The sequence below is a fragment of the Ascaphus truei genome, chromosome 2, assembly GCF_040206685.1.
Source record: "Ascaphus truei isolate aAscTru1 chromosome 2, aAscTru1.hap1, whole genome shotgun sequence".
In the NCBI taxonomy this organism is placed as follows: domain Eukaryota; kingdom Metazoa; phylum Chordata; class Amphibia; order Anura; family Ascaphidae; genus Ascaphus; species Ascaphus truei.
The window spans coordinates 139,556,063-139,562,726 of record NC_134484.1 but is presented as its reverse complement, the minus strand read 5'-3'; the positions used below and the strand labels follow the sequence as shown (position 1 = coordinate 139,562,726).

General features: G+C 51.6%; 1 protein-coding gene across 1 annotated transcript in view; it reads left to right on the top strand.

The window, feature by feature from the left end:
- The first annotated feature begins 663 nt into the window (after positions 1-663).
- The window catches only part of ZBTB14 (zinc finger and BTB domain containing 14), a 65,830-nt gene continuing 59,829 nt past the window's right edge, over positions 664-6,664 (top strand). The window contains exon 1 of the mRNA XM_075585290.1: positions 664-1,324. The gene's annotated coding sequence lies outside the window, so the exon portion shown is untranslated. The remainder of the gene's footprint in view (positions 1,325-6,664) is intronic.

Below are 6,664 nucleotides of genomic sequence, written 5' to 3'. Positions count from 1 at the left end.
CAATGGCTTTTTAAACGTAGAAACAGTAGGAACGAATTCTGTCAAAGCCAATCCACGTATCCTAGAAATAAACTTCACAGGCGAAAGATTAATAAAGTAATAGGCTGGGCTTCAGAACCACTTGGCAAGACGTGGATCACTGCTAATATGAGAGATACACACCTTCTGCCATGTTTACTTAATGATTATTTGTTTGCATATTGCCCGGCTCAATACTAGAGTATGTCATATAACATCACCCATATGCCGCGAAAGTGGGCTGCAGCCCCCATCTTTAAAACAAGACAGGTGGTCTTCCCATGTGTCAGAATGTACAGCCCAGTGTTCCCGCCTCGGGTCCGCGCGCTGCGCCACGCGGCGGGTTCACGCTGCACGCTCTCACTTTTGCACACCTTGGGAAGGGGCAGCTTGTATCCATTTCAACCGGAGCGCGTCAACTCGACATTGATTATATTCTACAGCACCGCTTTATAAACAAACATACACGTGCGATATATATTTTTACGAAACATTTCCTATAGCAACGCAAAGGAGTGGTCTCCGTAGGAAGAACTGGGTTGCGATCCTCCTGTGAGGTCACAGACAGGACAGCGCGCGCGCTTCCTTTGTGCCCCCAGGAGATCCCCCCCCCTACAGCCTGCTCTCTGTGATGTCACAATGGTCTGGCGGTCTCCGAGTCCGCGCCAGCCGCTCCCGCCTCCGTCACAATGTGCGCGTGTGAGGTCACCGAGCCTTGTCTCCTCCCAGCGCGCGTGCAGCAGGCGTGCACGGGTGTAATCACCATGCTCCATACACGCGGGATTGTACCGATATATATATATAACTATAATCGCAACACTACATTTGTTTAATGTGACAAACCCCTTATTAAATGAAGATGGATACCTACAAACATTATCTGGTGTATGCTCATGTTCAAAATATGGGGGTCATTTATCCATACAATCCGGCTGCAAAAAACAAGCCACGTAGTGGTTGTTTTTTAATAGCATTTGTGTTTTTAATGGTGAGCTGTGGATTATTCAATCCATTACTGAAACACAATCTTTTAATAATAATAATAATAAAAAGTATATAGAAAGTAACAAAATAATGGACTCCTCTGAACCAAAGTCGCACCCCTCCCCTCTGTGGATGTCAGTTCCGTGCCTGCGCGGCGCGCCCTTTCTCTACGGCGCATGCACAGACCTACGGTGCTCGTGCAGGAGGACAAGAAAGAAGTGCACAACTCATAAACAATTTTTTCATATATACCGATATTTAAATTGCAAACACGGACTAGACCATAACAACTTTAATAAATCATCTCCTAGCTGCACTGGAGGTAAGAAGTGATATCTAAACATATATAAAAAAAATGCGTGTGCATTTGGAGAGGGGATGGTGGCGGGGACTGTTGCTGGTAGCCGCGGCGGGGGTGCTTCGCGCGTTCTCGTTGCATTACTGCAGGGAAGTGTTCACGCCAATGCTCCGGCTCTCAAGGGAGAGTTCTCACCCCGAGACGGGAATCATTGTTAATGAAGTCTTATTTAAAACGTAACCAGCAATGGTGAAGTCGGTACAACCGCCCGCCCTTTTTTGCAGCTGTAAGCTGGCGCGGGTGAGCATGCGTTTAAGAGGGAGCTGAAATGGCGGCTGGTTGCACGGCTTGAGTACTTCTTGTCTGCGGGTGCTTGTTTGTCGGGGGTGTGCGCGTGACTGGCGCGGCATTCGTGGAGCGTTGGCGCGAGGACAGCGCACGCGGAAGTCTCGCGCTTGCCAGTCAGCTGGTGGAGCTGAAGCTTCAGTCCGCACCCTGATCCATTTCTTTTGCATGCAGATATTATTCGCGGTTGCACATATTTTCTTCGTCGTACGGCTTTTTTTGAGATACATATACACACACACAAATGTATAAAATGTACTTTTTTTTTTTAGTCCCCACTAATTTTATTTTGTAGATTAACCTTTTGTTTAACATACTATACTGTGGTAATTGTGTGTGCAGTTTGTGTACTGATTATTGTCAGCCCTTGTCTCTGGCGTTGGGCCGAGCCGCGGGGTTGCGCGGACTCAAGTGAGTTGTGTAGTCGGGTAGTATTGCCCCAAGTGGACATTTACTAGTACTACACAAGAAAGGTGTCGTTATCTATAATCGTGCTAGCAATTTATCTGCAAATCATGTAACGCTAAAGATCATGACATCCTATTCACTACTGTTGTTTTACAGCAATTTGTACATGTGGAACTTATTTTGATTTGTTTATGTAACCATGTGGTGCATGATACCTGCTGGTAACAGGAGGGCTGAGCTGTCTGTCAGTGGTAGTGGGGACACAGGATCATGTTTCTGGGGTACCTTAGGCCTTGGCCATGTTTGGCGCTTTCTGGCGGAATTGGGCTGACGCGCGCTCCCGCTCAGCACTGAGCCCCTACAGCCGCAATTAGAGCGGCTTTAGTAGGGGCTCACCTGCGCTTCCGCGCGCTTGCGGAAGCGCAGGTCTTAGGGGAATTTAAAATTCCCCCACTTGCCGGCGAGACAGGCCGGTCACGTGAGCGGTACGCCCAATGAGGGCGAACCAGCTCCGTGACGTCACTGGCCCGCCCCCAGCCAGTGACGTGCCCACCCCCGGACCGCCCCCTGACGGTCTGTCCCCCTTCTGCCCGATCCCTGTCCCCCTTCTGCCCGATCCCTGTTCCCCTTCTGCCCGATCCCTGTTCCCCTTCTGCTCCGATCCCTGTTCCCCTTCTGCTCCGATCCCTGTTCCCCTTCTGCTCCGATCCCTGTTCCCCTTCTGCTCCGATCCCTGTTCCCCTTCTGCTCCGATCCCTGTTCCCCTTCTGCCCCGATCCCTGTCCCCCTTCTGCCCCGATCCCTGTCCCCCTTCTGCCCCGATCCCTGTCCCCCTTCTGCCCCGATCCCTGTCCCCCTTCTGCCCCGATCCCTGTCCCCCTTCTGCCCCGATCCCTGTTCCCCTTCTGCCCCGATCCATGTTCCCCTTCTGCCCCGATCCCTGTCCCCCTTCTGCCCCGATCCCTGTCCCCCTTCTGCCCCGATCCCTGTCCCCCTTCTGCCCCGATCCCTGTCCCCCTTCTGCCCGATCCCTGTTCCCCTTCTGCTCCGATCCCTGTTCCCCTTCTGCTCCGATCCCTGTTCCCCTTCTGCTCCGATCCCTGTTCCCCTTCTGCTCCGATCCCTGTTCCCCTTCTGCCCCGATCCCTGTCCCCCTTCTGCCCCGATCCCTGTCCCCCTTCTGCCCCGATCCCTGTCCCCCTTCTGCCCCGATCCCTGTCCCCCTTCTGCCCCGATCCCTGTCCCCCTTCTGCCCCGATCCCTGTCCCCCTTCTGCCCCGATCCCTGTCCCCCTTCTGCCCCGATCCCTGTCCCCCAGCTGCCCGATCCCTGTTCCCCTTCTGCTCCGATCCCTGTTCCCCTTCTGCTCCGATCCCTGTTCCCCTTCTGCTCCGATCCCTGTTCCCCTTCTGCTCCGATCCCTGTCCCCCTTCTGCTCCGATCCCTGTTCCCCTTCTGCTCCGATCCCTGTCCCCCTTCTGCCCCGATCCCTGTCCCCCTTCTGCCCCGATCCCTGTCCCCCTTCTGCCCCGATCCCTGTCCCCCTTCTGCCCCGATCCCTGTGTGTGTGTGTGTGTGTGTGTGTGTGTGTGTGTGTGTGTGTGCGCGCGTGAATATATTTATCAAAGTTGCACAATGTTAATAAATAATTTATTCTCAGAACATGTCTTTTTTTTTAATTTTTAAAATAGTATATAACACACACACACGTTCCCCAGTGACACACAAACACACAGACCACTTCAAAGTGACACACACTGACAGCTACCAAGTGACACACACACACAGTGATACCCGCCTCCCAAGCGCTTGCTGTCTCCTCTGTCAGGACAGCAAAAAGCTCCTGGTAGAGCGAGCGGCAGCAAGCGAGAGCGAGCAGCAGCACCTAAGCGCTTACTATGTTCCAGACCTTACCCACATGGTTCTCTAGCAGTGCAGCGCCTCCATTTGCGCAGGCTCCAAGATGAATGGAGGCGATCTACCATAGAAATACTCCCTCTCCTCCCAATAAGATCACACCCAGGCAGGAGGTATATGCAAACAGGAACATTCTTTATTGATACCACCATAACACAGCAGTGGTCTACTCAATCACCACTTCTCAGGTTGGCTATCCTCAGGATTATGGTCCCTGGACAACCACAAATTAGAAGTACAATGCGACACTCCCCAAAAGTAATAAAACACAAATACCGGTGCTCCTGGTCCAGGAATCTCTGCTTGGTAACCCCAATGACTGTATGTAAGGAAAGGCCTAGGCACTATGGGTTTATAGCAGAAACCCATAGTGCCTAGGTCTTTCCTTACATACAGTCCCTGGACAACCACTACAGGTCAGGGCCTCTGCAGCTGTCCTAGCTCTTCCCGACTCGCCAGTCAGGGTATAGGCCCACACTCACTTTCCCCCAAGGGGGAGAGGCTAGGGAAGGCCCAATCTCAGGCTCCCAGTTGTGACCTTGCCTCTCAGTGGGGAGAAGCACTAATGAATTTGGGGCGGTGCTGCCTTTTAAGTACAGCCAGGAGGAGGGCCCAGGTCTGTTCCATGAATGGACATGCTCAGGCCTGAGGTCACCGCCTCCCACTGTCCCTCAAATGCAACATCATGGAGTGGGGAAAACCCATCTTAACCACTGGCAAGGCCTGTTCTTACCAGGGCTTAATGCCAGTACAAGGGCAGGCTAGTAGCCCCAGGTGGCCTGGCTATATCCTCACTCTGGTGGAAACTCCAATGGCCCCGCTTGAACCTTAAATTTGGTAGACACCATCATTCGAATGTATAACCCTTATAACAGTAGAGATAATACAGTATATTACTCATTACAACTCATGATACATACTTGTGGCAATACTGTTGAAAATAATTACATGAAGCATTCCATTATTTTACCCAGTTCCTCCAAACATGGAGAACCTTCTTACTCAATAGTAATGCTCGGGGTCTGGTTTGCTGACTAGTGCTTCAGTACTATCTGACAAGTAACTGAAAATACCCTCTTAGGGTGGCGCTCAGACACATTCGACTCTGTCCATATAAATGGAGCTCCCTACTCTCCACACATCCACTAGATATGCTATTCCGGCTTCCAGATGGTGGAATGTACTCCGGCTGTGAGTCTGAACATAGTCCCTAATTATTTCAACTAACCATTTCTCACGGTTCTCGTCGATCTTTCATTATTGGTTCTGGAACATACGGGTACTCGAACCCATGAGAATGTCTGTACTTTTGTACAACGTGACATTCTGCTCTACTAATTTTAGTAAGTCTACTTTTCCTGGCAGGACCGAGTACAAGGGGTCCTGTGTGGACGGTTCACAGTACATTACTATACTGCCTTTTGGTTCTATGATACCACACTTGGTTTCATATTCCCTACACCTCATGGCCTCCGCGGTCTCTTCAGGGCAGAATTCCCCTTCCCACCAGTGGTCGACTATCCCCGATTTTCTAACAGGAATCAGGTGCGGTGCATGTTCGGCACGTACCCCTGGAATCTAGGGTGCCACCAGGGTAGGGACTTAACAGGCGGCACCTTAGTAACTTCTGACCCGGAGGTAGTGTGTGAGCAAAACCCAGACATATCTGAATTCACTGACATTGCATATTGACTTATACCAGACTTAACACTACATGACGTAGCATCTTCCATTTCAACAGTGCATTTATCAATCAACATTGTATTCCCCAAAGACCAGTCCTTCCAATCTGCAGACGGAGTAAGAGTCTTAGAGGCCTGCAGGCTCCTCCTTTTTTAAAGTAATGTTCTCTAGAGGCCCATTCAGCTTCTCCAGGATGAGCACCACCCGGGCTGACCCTAGTAGTAGTTCCCGCAGGAGCAGAACTTTTAGAGAAAATGGAGGTACTCTGGGAAAAGTACGGGGCCTTAAAGTCTCGATCAAAGTCCTGCACAATGTGCCCACCCTGGCCAGCTAACCAGCGTTACGCTTACAACATGCGGTTCTACCGCAGGCTTGGGCATCGGCCTGTGCTCCATAATATAGTTCTGGTACGGGGATAGAAACTTGTGAGTATGAACTTTTTATGCCATTCTAGGGGCACAGCCTTCTTACGGACTTGGCGCTCCTGGAGAGAGTCCATAAAGGCCTTCCCTTTAATAGGAGTTGGAGCGGCACTCACCAGAGCGGGAATCGATTCGGGTTCCTCCTCCGCTCCAGCGGTCGCTCGGATGGTGATATCACTTGGCGGCATCACAAGGTCCTGGTACAGCTCTAGGTCCCGCACCGGAAGTGCGTCGACATCTGGTCTTTGGACGGGCGGGTTCCTGCTGTCGTCATCTATCCGCATGGGTTGCGGTACCTCCACACTGGATGTTGCCATGGACGCCGTAGCTGAGTTGAGAAGGCCGCTGGGCACCTCCAAGAACGGGATGCTCTTCCGTCTCGCGGCCACTGTCATTACCATCGGGCTCCGCCGTCTGTCATTTCCGATTCGGAGAGTCGCGTTGTCAGCTACCTCGGCCTGAACACCATGGAAGACCTCCGACTACTGTTGTAGGACAAAGCTAAGGAACACATCTGCAGGGGAAAGGCACTGGATCATTTCCAAGGCAATCGGCAAGGCCTTTTCTGGCTCCTGCACCTCTGGCAACA